Raw genomic sequence first — 16,941 nt, 5'->3', positions numbered from 1 at the left:
TTTTTCATTACCTAAACTTAGAAGAACAACATTAAATAAAAGAATGTGAGAGGTTGGGGAAAAGGAACACATTGCAAAAAACCTAATGTTGACTATAGTGCCAGCTCCCTTGCCACTGAAGTCTATGAATTATAATGGAATTCAGAGTTCTGAATACTGAGGTTAGACAGGTTTCAAATTAAACATTTACAAATACATACAGGCAAAAATAGCAGGTATCATGTAGAAAAGCCTCTAATTTACTTGATATTTAGAACAGTTGAACCTAGCCAAATTTATAGGACACAGTAATATTTGCCTGAAAAATATTACAGGAAAAAGCTGATATTATCATCCAAAGATTTACATATATTTGTATATACCCAGATTACTTGTCAATACATTATTTTTAATATTTGTTTTCTGATATTTTATATTCCATGTTCTCTCCCTCTCTCCAAGGCCTCCTCCATCCTAACAAAGTAGGTAATATGATTTAGGTTGTAAATATATTGTAATATAATACACATTTTAATGTTCATCATGTTGTGAAACAAGAAAATATTGCTTATGCTAAGCAAAAAAATAATGGAGGAAATAAAATAATAATGTTTTAATCTACATTTGGATTCCATTTGTTCCTTTTATGAAAATGGATAACCTTTTTTTTGTCATAAGTCTCTTGGAATTGTCCTGGATAATTTTCTTGTTGATAACTGTAAAATATTTCGCAGTTGACATCATACATTATTGTTGACATAATATATGTCCAATGTTCTTCTGGTTAGGCTCACTTCACTTTGCTTCACTTCATAGAAATCTTTACAGGTTTTTTTTTTTTTTGTGATCATCTTGTTTGTCATTACTAATTACACAATAGTATTCTAGTGCAAGTAGATACCACAACTCTTTTAGTCTTTCTCATTTATGGGCATCCCTTCAGTTTCCAGTCCTCTACTTCAAAAAGAGCTGCTGTAAATACTTTCCAACAGATAGATTCTTTTACCCTAGCTTTAGTGTGCTTTTATATACAGAATTGGTAGTGATATTGCTGGGTCAAAAGGTATGGACAGTTTGATGGTCTTTTAGGCATGGCTCCAGATTGCTCTCCAGAATCATTGTATCAGTTCACAGCTCTACCAGCAGCGTATTAGTGTTTCAATTTTTCAACATCCCCTCCAACATATATCATTTTCCTTTTTTGTCATATTACCCAGTTTGCTGAGTACAACATTGTACCTGAGAGGTGTTTTGATTTTCACTTCTCTAATCATTAGTGATTTGGTGTATTTTTTTTTCATATATTTTAATATCTTCTGAGAATTGCCTATGTGAAGATTGGAACTGGCTCTCTCCTGATTGTAACAATGAAGGCACTTAGCTCTTCCTTGATTGTGAAGATGAAATTGTAATCCCCTGTCTATTTGTTGATTTAATCCCCAGAAATGTAAGCACAGTACATGAAGTTGAGTGGGAAGATCTACCCATGTTAGATCTGATCACCAAGGGTGTAAATATCCCACTTAATCCTGAAGTGGGTGGTCTGTGACCCATGTTTGTGATAGTGGGTAACAAATTAGAATCCACTAACTGCTTTCTGGGCAGTCCTAGAGCAAAGCATCAGCTGTGATTGGTAGACATGAAATTAGGGAAAGTGACAAAAGAAAAAAGGTCTTTAAAAGAAAGAGACAAGGACCTGAGAGTGGTTGGTCTTCTGGGAGTTGGTTGTGGTTGGTCTTCTGGAAGTTTGAAAGAGACACACTTAGAGTGGAGCCTGCTAGAATTGAGGCTGATAAAAGAATCTGCTGTTGAACTGACAACGTGGTAAGTGTAAAGACTGACTTCCTTCCTTGCCCTTTCTGGAGGTGTGAGTCTCTGGGAAAGGCCCATGGCCTTGAGATTCCTTTTCCCTGGCTGGGGCCTTAGAATTTCTACCTGACTCAGAGGAAGCCGGAGTGCCCCCCCCTTCTCTCTCTCTCTCTCTCTCTCTCTGTCTCTCTGTCTCTGTCTCTGTCTCTGTCTCTGTCTCTGTCTCTCTCTCTCTCTCTCTCTCTCTCTCTCTCTCTCTCTCTCTCTCTCTCTCTTCCTTAATATCTTCCCTCTATTGTAAAATAAACTATGATAAATTCCATTTTACTTTAGTAATTCATTTTGGGATTTAGAAATTAAATCCTTGGTGACCAATTAATTATTCAGTCCAATCATAAAATTAACACCTGCTTATATCCTTTGATCATTTGTCAATTGGTAAATGTATTCTATTCTTATACATTTGACTCAGTTATCTATATATTTGAGAAATGAAGCCTCTGTCAGAGATTTGCAATAAAGATTTTTCCCCCAATCTGTTTTGTCCATGAGAAGCCTTTAAGGGAAGTCTAGGGTCATTGCACAGTCTTCCATCCAAGCAGAAAAGTTATTCCAAATTAAAGATTCACATCATGAAATTATCCTGTTTTCAAACTTAAGTCTTTTCTTTATCTTTCTGGGTCAATGAATCTAAGTGTTTAGAAAATAGAGAGAAAAAAGAATCATTATGCAATGAATCAAATATGGACCTTCAGTTCTTAGATTAGAATTAGGAGAAAATACTTGAGTTTTTGGAGTGTGGTGGTGCTGACATAAAGTGGGAGGAAGAATATCTTAATTCTTCCCCTACCCTGCCACATAACATTAGTCTAGTTTTTCCTTAGAATATAGTGAAGCAATGAGATCATTTGGTTAGCTCAGGGACCTAACAGGTAAGAGAAGATTTCTTTGGACTTCTATTTCCTCATACCAAAAAAAAAATGCAGGGGAACTGGTTTTATTGGATGATAACCAGCATCCCTTGAAGCTCAAAAAATGAAAATTCCAGGATTCTATACATCAGCAAAATTTCACTATTTGTATTACAGGGATATTATTTACCTTCTTGAATGCCAGAAGGAGAAGAGATAGGAAGCTCATTAGCTTAGAAACCTTCTTGAAATTGTAACAGCCATTGGTGTAGATATTTTATGAATAAACATTAACATTACATTTTCTTCTGGAGAAAAAGATGCTCTAAAGAATGAAATTTAAGAGTAAATTATGCTGAGGAGTGAATTATTTCTCTCTATGTCATCAAGAATCAGCAGAAAATTTGTCTTTAAATATATTCTATATTAGTGTATAAAAATTCATAATTATGTAAAAGCAAGAATATCAACTTTACTTTCTGGTGAAATACTGTATTAGGTTCTTGAAGGTAATCCTGACAATTTTACTGTATAATTATAATGTTATAGTTGTATTGAATGCACTGAAAATTTGAAATTAAATATTAAGAAAATGTGCCCCCTGTTATGAAATTCAAGGCCATCAAATATATAAATTGCCTTTTTTCTACAATGTCATATAACATGAAAAATAAACTGAATTATCACTTGCTCTATTAGTCAGTCAATAAACATTTACCTTACCCTTACTCTGTATGAAGCATTAGGCTAAGCATTATGCTGTCAAACTGCATCATAGAGAAGTCACCTTTTGAAATGTGTTAGAAGCAGAATTGGAGTTTGATAATTGGAATTTTTGTCAAAACAATAATTATTTCAACTTTTTTGAAGGAATAGAAACATATAGGGTATTAACATTAATTATTTAGCAAAAACATGCTATTAGTTTCAGGGGAAATGCCACAGTATATGGTATAGTCTTGGTTCCTCCTTCCATTTTTCTATTCCCAAGTGAAATCAATGTAGAATATACATATATTGTATGTGTATAAAGAGTATCAGTGTGTGTCATATAAATATATGTATATATGCCTGTATGTGTATATGGTAGTAGTCTCTCGGAAGCCGAGAATGACGATTGTCTTTGTGCATGTGTACACAAAGATACTTGTGCATGAAGGAGATTTAAGTGGAAAAGTTGATGCACAGAGACAGTCCCACTCTCTCGGCCTTGGAAGCCTGGGTCCAGTGGCACGAAAAGTCGTTACACCTGGAGACTTCCTCAGCTGCATTGGGTGGCCGTGTTGTCTTTTGTGCTCCAACATGCCCTAAGCACTCCACAGTGCTTTGCTGCGTCGCCATCTCAGCCGTTGAACCTTCTTGTTGGTTTTTTCCGTCTGTTCTGCTGAAGCAGTCTTCACATGCTGGGTGAGCAAAGCCCTGGTTCACCAGGGGTCGACAACCCGATGGCTACCCTCACAAGGTTTAGCCAGCCTGTCAAAGTCGTTGCCTGGGGTGTGGCCGCTGCCGCATGCTAGCAGCTACTGGGAGCCACAAGTGAGAGCTGGGTGTCAGGTGAGGGTCAGAGGCTGGAGAGCTGCCCTAGGAGGGCACGACAAGCCCCCCATACCAGAGATATTACCCCTCCCTGAACACCCCATACACCCCATGTGTATATATATTGTTATATATTACCATATATATATTAACAGTTATATATTGGTACATATGCATATAGAACACAACTATAGATGTCTATATAAGTCTTAAAATCTCTCTAATACTGATATGTGTGTATTACTGTATATATGTATATATTCAGTAAGTATTGCAAGTATATATATACATACGTATATATATATATATATATATCTTGGATGGACTTATCTTGCCTTATTGATATCCTCTCCATAAATGAAACCCACCAAATTTCAAGTAGGTGCATACCAAATGGAAGAACAGAATGGAATTTCTTCCAAGAGATAAAGGAATTGGCAAATTTAGATTTGTCTTTAATTCAAAGGTAATTAGAAGCATCATTTCCTAGGATGCTTGGTCATCAAGCCTATTAGGACTCATAAAGAGCATGAATAAAAAGACTACTCTGCAGAGAAAGGTGGCTAGTACACTAACAACTCAACAACAAAGATGAAGGTGACAGATTCTTTGAAAAATCAGAAAAAGTCCTCCAAAGTTAACATGTGCCTTTCCTACTAGGCAATTTCTATGTAAAAGTATACAAAGAGATGGATAACAAAGATTACAGTTGAAAAACATGGGTCGAGATACAGGAATGGAAGAAGTTAATAGCTTGAAGACTCCCCAGAAGTTTCAATCCAATGTATCTTGAATATTTTCTTAAGAGTCACAGGATTTAGAATGTGGCAAACAACTGCAACATTAAAAACCAAAATGAAAACTGACTAGAACTTCACAAACTGGAAATCAGTCATTTCAGAATGATCCTTGTGTGCATCCAGACAAACATGTAGTTAAATATTAACTGAATTCAATTCAAAATGAAGTCCAAACCATAGGAAAGGACAGGACTTGGTAAGAGATTGGAAATGAGAGATGAGAGAGGAAATAATCAAAGATCACCCCCCAAGTTCAGGAGGTAAAAGATTAAGTTTATGCTGGTACAAAATCCATACTACAGATAGGAAGAAATGGCTGGAGAAACAAGTTTAGAGGACAAGATAATCAATTCAGTTTGGGATGTACTGAATTTAAGGCACTATTCAGACATTGGGATAGAAATGTCCTGGAATAAGATAAGATTGTGAAGCTTAGAATAGAAGCTATCTAGATTTGAGAGTCAGCTGCAAAGGACAGTAGTTAAAGCTGTGAGTGAAGATTACTAAGAGAGATAGTGTAAAGGTGAGATAAGAAGAGGACAATTGCCCCATTCAAAATACAGAAAGGAAAGAAAGTGAAAAATCAACTGGAAGAGTGAAGGAAAACCAGGACAGAATGTTTTGTCTGAAGGGAAGTGAGGGAAGAATATTCCTGTTTCAAAAGGGTGAACTGTCCTAAAAGCAACAAAAGGTTCAGTTCAGATAAGCATTTAAAAGATTGCTATTGGATTTCTGAATGTTCAAAGGACAGTAAATATTTAGAATGGAAGCTAAATTGCAAGATAATCACAGTTCTAAAGTTGGAGGAATCTGAAGAGGTGATCCAGTCCAGTTTTCTTATTTTATGTTATAGATGAGGAAATTGAAACCTAGTGAAGTTAAAGGATTCACCCAGGGTCACACAACTAGTATCTGAAGAATTTTAATTCAGGTCTTCCTGACTATGAATAAACTTATCTAAATCCACTACTTAACCCTAGCTGCTTTTATCCTGTGAAAGAAGACATTAACTTTAAGGAAAATCACAAAACTATTAAATGTTTTCTTGTGGCAGAGAATTTCAGCAGCTATTTTGATAACCTATATCTGCTCTGTCTTTCTACCAGGTCTGTCTGAGATCTGCTTTCTGGTCTCCTCATTTATTTCCCCTTTCTTTCCTACACTGCAAAGTTGATGTTCCTTCTTGTCCTGTCTATGTTGATCTTCATCAAAATGTTCTCTTCTTCCTCCTTAAGTCATTTCTCTCCTTCCTGTTTTCAGGTCCTTCTTCATGAGCTCTTCTCTTTCTCCTCATCATTCAACTTCTCTTCAAGCTCCCTCTGTGAAATTCTCCTTCCTCCAAAATCAGCCTTCCATCTTCTTAACAATTTCTACATTCTCTAGTAGTAGTCTCTCGGTGTCCAAGAATGACAATTGTCTTTGTGCGTTTTCATCTACGGTGTACCCTCATGTGGCTTTGAAGTCCAAAGGCTGAGGTGCAGAGTTTGTGGCACATGGGGCATGGGATGCCCGTTGTTACAGGAGGTGCGGTTGTGGCCTGGTGTCGGCGTTCACACGCAGTGGCAAGATGTCAACGTCGCTCATCTTCAAAGGTGGTGGCAGCTTGGTTAATGTGGGTTCGCCAGCTGCTTCTGACATTCTCTAATCTCTTTCATAAATCCTTCTTCTTTGACCCTATTATTTCTATTGTTCATTATCCAACACAACTTTTTCTCATAAAAGTCAGAGGTAGATCTATACCCTCTTCATATTCCCTTCCTTAAAGGAAATTATACTCTGGTCAGAAGAATAATAAACAGGTGAAAAGCTAAACCATAATAGAATAAGACTTAAGTAACATATCAAAATAACACTAGAGGAGAGGTCATAAGACAACATATTTGTGTATAGAATATATACATATTTTCAAATATTCATATATTCAAATGCTGACTTAATAGTATAAAAAAATAAAGGCTTCTAGGAAAGGAAACTTCATTTCCATGTGGGGTCATCAGGGAAGGCTTAAAATTGGACTGAACAGGATATCAGCATCTTGGCTTTAAAAGTATATTGACCTTAAATCTCATACTCTTTGTCAATATGGAAAAGTTATTCACTCTTTAAATTCTGAATAGGTAAACTCATGTGAACTTTAAAAAACTGTACATTTCCAAGCTCTTTCTCAGCCTAATTGTCAGAGATTATTCACATTCAGAAATATCTCAATCATTCTACGTCTCTCTTGAGGTTTGTAATAGCCAGTATTTTATATTGTTAGCTCATTGCTAATACAAAGTAAAAGATATACTTCCTGTGTTGTTCATCAAAGGCCCAATGTTGGAGCTCCTAAGTGTGTATAAGTTCATTTAAAGCAAGTCTTATGAGACTTCCACACATTTAAGATTTCAAAGGATCCTAAAAAAAAAAAAATCCCTATTTATAATGATTTGAAAACTAAATTTCTATAGGCCAGCTTTCTCCTATGTAATGACTACCATTAGGAAACTTCCTGTCCCCCTCAATTAAGCTACCTGAGGGCAGGGGCTATTTTTGCCTATCTTTGTGTCACCTGGTATTTAGTACAATGCCTGGAACATAGCAAGCATGCAATAAATGATCTTGATTGACTGATTGACATATAGTTCTCATTTAAAATATGTGACATCCAGTCACAAAGCCAAAGCATGAACATAATAAGCATTCACTAATAAATGAAATACTTAATTCTGCTAAAGGAACTTCTGGGAGCATTTTTGGGTGACTGTAATTTTAATTCTATCCACTTCAGAGTCACAAATCCAAATATTCATTTGTATAGGATTTAATTTATGGTATATCCAGATTTCTTCCTGAGATTTTTAGTTTGAATATAGATTTAAATTTTCAGAATTGAAGTCAAATGTTTAAAATACATATAGAACTGAGGAATTCATGAGATCCTATGAGATACAAAAGAAATGTCAGATGAATTTATATTTCAATCTCATAACTTCTTAGAGATGGCAGAAGGCAATTCTACAGTTTTAATAGTTTGTCTTACAAAGGCATGACTCAATGTCATCCTTATCATCAAGGGGAGGTAGGTGGTACAGTGGCTAGAGTGCCAAACCTGGAGTCAGGGAGACCTGACCGAGACTCTAGCTATGTGACCCTAATGGGCCATTTTCCCTATTTTCCCATTTTCCCCATTTTCCTCAATTTTTTTCATCTGTAAAACAAGGATAATAATAGCACCTACCTCTCAAGGTTGTCACAAGGATTAAACAAGATAATAATTATAAAGTTCCTAATACAGTTTCAGGCACCTAATAAGCACTATATAAATGTTAGCTATTATCATCATTATTAGAAGTAAAACTTAGCATACTGAACTTCGAGCTAGGAAACCTGAGCTCAAACTAGTTCATGGTCAAATCAGTGAACTTTTATAAACCTTACTTTCCTCACGTTAGATGAAAATAATATTACCTACTTTATCCTCCTTATAGAGATGTTCTGAGGAAAGCACTTTGTAGACATTGAAATTCTATATAAATGTGAATTTTTAGGATTACCAAATAGAATCTAAAAGGTATAATGAAAACTGTCCTAGTTCTATCACAAACTATAGCTGTGCAATCACAAGAATGTTATTTAAACTCTGTGAGATTCTGTTTTCCCATCTATCAAATGAATAGTCAGAATTAATTCTAAGGTCCCTATCAATTCTAATGTTCCATGATTCTGTGATCCAGCTGAAACATGACCCTAAAAATCATGAATGAGGAAATAAACTCAAGTCACCGCCACCCTCAATAAACTCCAGTGACTTCTTATTGACTTTAGGAGAGAATATAAAATACTCTGTTTGGCATTCAAAGACCTTCATAACCAAACTCCTCCTACCTCTCCAGTCTTCTTAAACCTTGCCTCAGGACAAATACTCTTTGATCCAATGACACTGGCCTCCTGGCTTTTCCATAAAGAAAATATTCCATTTCTCAGGTCCAGGTGGTTTGTCTGGTAGTCCACCATGCCTGAAATATTCTTCTTCCTCTGCTCTAACTACTGACCTCCATGGTTTCTTCTGTTCAGTAATTTTCAGTCATGTCTGATTCTTTAGGGCCCTATTTGTCATTCTCTTGACAAAGAAAGGTTTGCCATTTTCTTCTCCAGCTCATTTTATAGATTAGGAAGTGAGGACAGGGTTGTGACTTGTATAGGGTCACATAGCTAATAAGTGTCTGAAGCTAGATTTGAACTTAGAAAGAGCCCAGTATTCTATTCATTGTGTCACCTCACTGCCTCTGGCTTCCTTTAAGTCTGGAAATAATTCCATCTTGTACAAGAAGTCTTCCCTAACCCTTGAGAATTTCAGTGCTTTTCTTCTTTTGCTTATCGCCTATTTATCCTTCCTTTAGCTGGCTTTATGTGTGTGTTGTGTTGTCCTATTGCCTCCCCTATTAGAGTCTAAGCTCTATCTTTTTCCTCTTTTTGTACCCCCAGTGCTAAACCCAGGGCAGGGCACATGGCGTGTACTTAAAGTTTATTGAACCAAATTGTATTGAAGATGAGATTATGGGCAATGAGATTTTAATATATAGTGAACTATGGAATAGGTATCAAAGTAGAATCAGTCTACCATCTAACAATCGTTTTCAGGTTGTCCATTGCCTGGGACTAGTCCTCTTGACAAGTCTTCATATACAATGACTCTTTTGCAATCAATGCAGTGGAGCTAACAAAGAAAGTAGGAATCATTGGAAGACAACTTGAGAGAGTCCACTGTGAAATTTTCAATATGAGCATTTAACTGTTGGAAATCAGCAAATCCTACAAATTAGAGTTTTATCTATTAGTTTTCTGACTGTCTAGACTAAGAAAAGTGATGGAGAAATGTTAATGAATAATTAAACTTAAAATTGAATCAGATATAGTTTTTTTTCAGGGGATCAGTCATTAAATATTCACAAACACACTAGTGCCCCACCTATGGGATTCCTGGGCTTTAAAAGAAGAGTTGGGTGCAGAAGATCAGCTCAAATTAATAAGTATCTGCTATTCCAGGCAGGTAGGAAATTAAAACAAAAAGTAAAAAAATAAAAAAATAAAAAAAATGATCCCTGCCCTCAAGGAACTTATATTCTTTTCAAAGAGGGATGAAGGCATTCCCCTCCTCAAAATATAGGAAGAGTCTTTGGGGAATAGGGAATTTCCAGGTCCTGTAAAATCATTCACCAACAGCCATCCTTTTATCAGACAAAATAAGGCTGACTGTCACTGCTTTTGCACATTTGACAGTTTTTAAGGAAAAAGAAAAAGACATGAATTATAATAGGGAAGCTGCGAATGGACATGGTTTGGAAGAATCATCTCAGCCCATATAATGTAAGTGAAAATGAAAAATAGGGATCAGAACCTACCTCTGTGTTGTTCTTTGGAACTTTGTAAATCTTTAAGTGCTCCATGTGTGAGCCATTCTTTCTTTCAACTTTGCATCTTCAGCACCTAGCATAATGCCTGACTCATATAAAGCACTGAATAAGTATCATTAATTTTTACCTGACAGTTCCTTCAATTATCTTGTAATATATGGAATTTTAGAATCCATAAAACTAGAGCCATGAATGTACAAGGAAGGGAATAAGATTTTTGTAGAAGCTACAATGTGCCAGCCACTGGGCTAAGAACATTACAATATTATCTTGTTTCATCTTCACAACAACCCTGGAAGGGAGGTGCTACTATTATCCCTATTTTACTAGTGAAGAAACTGAGGCAGTTACTCTCAGCAATGCAATGCTCTGGGACAATCCTGGAAGACTTATTTTCTATCACCAGAGAAAGAACTGTTGGAGTCATATTTCACATCAGTGAACTTATTATTTTGTTTTGGGGTTTTGGTAATGTATGGGTGTGCCCTTATAACAATGACCAATATGGAAGTGTTTTGTATGACAATAAAAAATAAAAATAAAGAAACTGAGGCAGTCAGAATTTAAGTGACTTGCCCTGGGTTACACTGCTAGGAAGGGTCTAAAGTTGTATTTGAACTCAAGTCCTCCTGAGTCTCGCCACAACACTCTATCTACTTACCATCAGCTGCCCCCAAAAGGTAGGTATTCTCTATTTTACCTTTTTCTGTTTAAAAGGGAGACTATGCTGTAGCTAGTACGTACAGGGACTTTTAAGCTCTCCCTTTAAGAAATGTCTCACAAACAAATGTGCAACCATGATCCTGATTATAGTCAGTTTTGTTCACACCACTAAACAGAAAGTTATTGATGACAGTAGTGAGGATTAAAGTCTATCAGTTTAGAGGCATGGCTAGAAGGTAGGGATTTAGTTCAGGACCAAGAAAAACAAATCATGAAAGGATACTTTGGCTGCTGTTGATTCCTTTGGATTCTCTGTCAAGGCTAATTGTGTGAGACAAATTATTCCAGTCATTGTAGAGGCATTCTTTTCTCTTTCAACTACTACATCCAGGAACCTTGACTTTTTTCCTCTCTATATCTACTCCTCATTTTGGAGGATTTGTTGACAGATTAAATGCACCTAATTCCAAAGGCTAATAATGGATGCTGGTTTAACCCATGCAGAAAACAAGATACTTGTATGACTTTAAATTATTAGATGTGTTAAGTCTTCAGTATTTCTCTTTCATTTCTGCTCTGGAACAATTATTAATGAAACAAGACTGAGGGTTGTGAGTTTTTAAAATCCTATTAATTGGACTAGAGCAAAATCTCTGTAATTATCCTACAAGTTTATAGCTCACAATACTGATGAGGTAAGCTAGATCTATTCTAGGTTAATCTCAATATTTTATCTACCACTTAAATAAACAAAAGAAATTGTCCATTAGCAAGTGTCACTGATTGTCACTGCTGCTTGATTTGTTCCACAAGATTAGGATTTGTTCCCTTAGTCAGTTGTCAGAATCATCCTCACTCCCTCCCTTCAACCCTAGAATGAAAATCAAAATATTCCATGTTACTTAGTGAGTTTTACTATCAGCCATCTCCAAAATGTTATGGTTAACTTGATATTATTATGGTTCCCCACACTAAAGAAACATGAAGACTCTTATTCTAGATTAGATTTTCTCCTAATTTTTATTCTTCAATGATGGCTATTTATAATAATATTAAGAGCTAACATTAATTAGCACTTTAAAGTATGAAAGGTAATTTGCACATCTTATCTCTCTAGATACAATAACCCTGTGTTAGTAGTGGCTTCATTTTACATGGGAACTAAGGCTAAGACTCAGGCTTTCCAAGGTCTCTCATTTTAAAGTGTCTGTGAGAGAATTTGAACTCAGATGTTTCTCATCTCAAGTCTAGTAGGCCATCAACTATACCAGCAATATTATACTTCAAGTATCCATAGAACTGAAGGTGTTCTTTTCATGATTACCTTTTATAACTCTTTTTTTGACTTGTGAGATAGTCTTGGAAAGTTTCCATGAAGGGAAAAAATGATTACCCATCAGCCCATGTACTTCTGAGATTATTTTAATTTCATTTGGGTGATATTCAGATGGCACACATACAGGTCTATCTATATTTCAAGTCTTTCTGCATGAAAGAACCTACCAGAACTTGCATTTCCTTTAGCAGCAGAGTACAACTGGAACTATTCTTACCCAATATCAAAACAACTGATCTATATTATAACTGAGTCAAACCACCAAAAAAATTAACTAATGCAATGACTATTGGATAGACAATATAGTATGGTTGTTAATCAAGCATTCCCCAACTTCTTTAACTTTAATAATTGAGAAAGTAACATCCTAACCAACATTTCAGGCAAATACATTGATCAATGAGTATTGCTAGAAAACTATGATTCTCTGATTAGGAAACTCACAGCATCCTTCATTGTACTAACGAAGTTGAAAGTATCTCATGGTTTTTACAACAAACATGATAGTGAGGAACAACTAGAAGAACATTTTTTTGTTCCAAAAACACACTTTAGGAGCAGGCTTTTATTGACTACTGATTATTCAGAGTTAAAATATTTTCAAAGGTCGCAAACATTTTGGAAATAAGGAGGGAGGAAGGGAGAAAGGGGGGAAAGTAGGAAGAGGATGATGAGAAAAATATAAGGAAGGAAGGAGGGAAGGAAGGGAAAGATGAAAGAGAGGGAAGGAAAAAAGGAAAGAAGAAATTAATGAAGGGAAGAAGAAATGGAAAGGAAGGAAGGAAGGAAGGAAGGAAGGAAGGAAGGAAGGAAGGAAGGAAGGAAGGAAGGAAGGAAGGAAGGAAGGAAGGAAGGAAACACCATAGATAGGGAGAAATGGGAGGAAGGAAAGGAAGGGAGAGAAGGAAGGAAAGAGGGAAAAGAGGGGAAGGAAAGCCAGGAGGAAGGGAAAGGGAGGAATGAAGAGAGGTAGAAAAACAAGCAAATTGCCACACACTCCATTAAGTTCTATTCTCTGTGTGCAAGCCTTTTAATGGGGGAAGACAACACATAAAGAAAAGTTAGAAAGAAAGGTGAGAGAAAGAAGGGAAGGAAGTAATTACAACAAAGACAAAACTGGTGGTGAAGAAGAGGAGTTCAGAGAATTAGTCCAGAGGTAGGTGAAGGGAAGAAATTATGGGGTCTTTTCTTGAAATAGGGGTCCCAATGTAGGAGTCACCAATAAGGACAACAGGGAAGAAGTTTCTCCAGAATGTCAATGCCACTGGTGAGGAGTAGATGTTAAATGTGTTCCAGATATCTAGTAGTGTGTTAATCCTTCCTGATCCCCTGTTAACATCACACTCTAGGTAAATATCCTATTTTTTTAAGCATTTGGACAGCATTACCAAAAAATCTTTATCCATGTTTAATGTTTGAAAGTTATTCCTCACTGGGTCTGTGGGCAGAAAACATTCACTTTTTCCCTCTATCCTCATTGTGTCCAGACCCAAGACATAATATCCATTCTAAAGCAATAGAAGCATGTAATTGGAACTATAAAAAACAACATTAGCCTAGATAGGAGCCAAGACAAAGAAAGATCTGTTCCCCAAAACATTTGCACACACACACACACACACACACATGCACACACATGCACACACATGCAAAAACACACAATTTTAATGACCATACAGATATTTCTTTTTAGTTCGGGGCTAATAATTTTTACAAAGGTAGAATGTCCAAACGTTACTTCAGAGATGAGCATTTTTATTTCCAGTATCTGTTAATTTATTTTTAGTACTTAGAGGAACTTCATTTAATATTTAATAACCTTTTTTATAGAAACACACAACACTGTGAGGTGCCAAACATTAAACCAAAGGGGAAAAAAGAGGATGAATTTATAGTCTTTTCCAGCTTTAATCTAAATTGTCTTAAAGGTGTTAGAAACTCTATGGCCACATTGGAATCAGCTGAGGCATTGTCTCCTGGTGAGATTCCCCTCAGAGAATCAATATGTTTTACTGTACCCACATTATCAAAAGCTACTTAAGTCTTTAAATAGCTGTTGATGCCAATGGAAGAACATTTCTCACATCAATGTTATTAGATGCTTTTCAGCTTTATTTCCCCTGTAACATTATACAAGCTTGTATGCCTAGAGGCAGCTTTAAGCTAAACCACAAACATATTGTTAAGAAGCAAAAAAAGACCCCCCAAAATATTGAAGAGGCAAGAATAGCATATATACATGTCTTTATAGTTATACATATATATTTTAAAATTTAAGCCAGTTATATCACCAAAGCAATAATAATAAAATATAACAAGCTCTGCTCTTAAAAGGGAAACAGCATGTGCTACAATATGCCATTAAAACAGACTACTCCACATATCATAAGGTGGAGTATACAAGAAGCTCATGACATTTTGTTATGTGGCAAACCCATCATCTTTAATGCTGTCGCTGAGGCTGCAACAAAAGGAATAGCACTCCTAGGCTCATTTTTTTTTTAGAACATCTCAGTCACTCTTCTAGGTCTTGTAAGTCTAGCGAACTTGTAAAAAGCATATTTGACTTTTCAATACTGCATTCAATCAGTTCCTCACAAACGATAGGGACAAGATATGTCTTTTTTTAAGGTTCTATTTCTCCTTTTCCTACCTATGCTCAGAGGGATCAGTGTGATTGCATGCCTGCCTTAACAGACCTCTCATCAGCCACTATGAACTCAGTTCTCAATGATGTGTAAGTTTTCACTTCCAGTGTCTCACTCCAACCCCTTCCACTAGAATACCTCCAGAATTCACATACTCCCTTTCATAGTAATCCCCTTCTTTTCTTGCTTCTTTCATTTTCTGACATTCATTGAATCCTGGACCCTTCCTGATATGAATACCTCCTCAACTGTCTTATTCATTTCTGGTTACACTTTCTCTAAAAGCATCAACTCATTGGCTCTAAGAGAAGAATCAGAATACTTCTTGAACCTTATTGAAACTTCTAGCTTCTCCCTCTACCACCTTCACTCAGAAACCTCTTCACCTTTGAGGTTCAAGCTATCCAGATTTACCATTGACTGGTAGATGATATTTATGAACTCAGAATATTCTCCTTTCTTCCTCATTAGTTCAGTATCTGGCTTAAAGTCTTTCTCTCTTCCCCTCGTACAAGAAGACTTCAACATGCATATTGATTTCCTCTCAAATATCCTAAATTCCCAGCTCCTCCATCTACTGAGTTCTCATGATCTACTTTACTCCTCAGTTACACACAGAAATGATCATACCTTTGATCTTAGAGTCACCTACAAATGTTCCATTTCCATGTTTATCAATTCTAAATGTATTTTATCCTATAATTTTTTGTCACTCCAGATTTCTTTATGTCTTATGATTCCCAATCCCATTCTTTGTCCTCACCATGACTTCCATCACTTCTACCCCTCATTTCTTTACCAGGATATCATCTCTACACTAGCCACACTCGCCTCCAATCCCTATCTTGAGATCTTGGAAAACCAATTCAACTAACACTATTCCCTACTCTTGATTGAGTCTTTGTTCCTTTGCCTGATTGGTGATTAATACAGCAAAATCTTAGGCCTGAATTACTCCCACGATCTGCTTCTTTTTGTACTGCTGAACAAAGTTGGAGGAAATCACAAAACCTTGATTGGATACACTTCAAATTTACATGATCTAATCTAAACTAAGAGTTCATTGATGCATAGAAATTTTTCTACGTTTATGCTATGTTTTCACTGACTTAGTCTTCACAGAAACTCTTCTAAACCTTCTGGTCTCTCCACAGACCTCTCACAGCATCTTTCTCCCACATTGTCAAATGAGAATTTTACCTTATACTTCATAGATTATAAAGGAAAAGTCAAGAATTTGCTAGAATTAATGGAAAATTCCAAATGCTCATCCTTTCCCCCTCTAACTCATCTTACATCTTTCAGACAGCTTCCCCCACAATATCTTCATTCAATTCCTTGGTAGATGAAGACATTTTCTGTTCAAAGCCAACCTAATTATATGCACCCTTGATCTCTTCTTCCTTCTTCTTCAGCAAATTGTTCCTACCAGTATCCCAGATATCTCTTGACTTCAGTTTTACCCTATCTTCTACATGCTCCCATGCTTTCTACAAAATTAGCTATATCTCATCCATTTTCTGAAAAAAAAATTCTCATTTGGTTCTACCATCCCTGATCATCAGATCATATTTCTCTTCTCCCTTTCCCACCTAAAATCCCCAAGAAAGCCATATATACTATAGGCCTACATTTACTCTCTTCTACATGATTTGCAATATTGATTCTGAACTCATTATTCAACTAAAATATCTTCTCCAAAGATATCAGCAATATCTCAATGGTAAATAGTAGAGCTCTTTTTCAATCTTCTTTCTTGACTTCTCAGAAGCATTTAACAGGATCCAATATGTCTTCTGTTTGGCTTTAAAAGCCATTCAAAACCTGACTTCATCCTACCTTTTCAGTGTTCTTATGTCTTAT

The sequence above is a fragment of the Monodelphis domestica genome, chromosome 8 (genome assembly GCF_027887165.1).
Source record: "Monodelphis domestica isolate mMonDom1 chromosome 8, mMonDom1.pri, whole genome shotgun sequence".
Lineage (NCBI taxonomy): Eukaryota > Metazoa > Chordata > Mammalia > Didelphimorphia > Didelphidae > Monodelphis > Monodelphis domestica.
Note: the sequence above shows the minus strand (reverse complement) of the source record.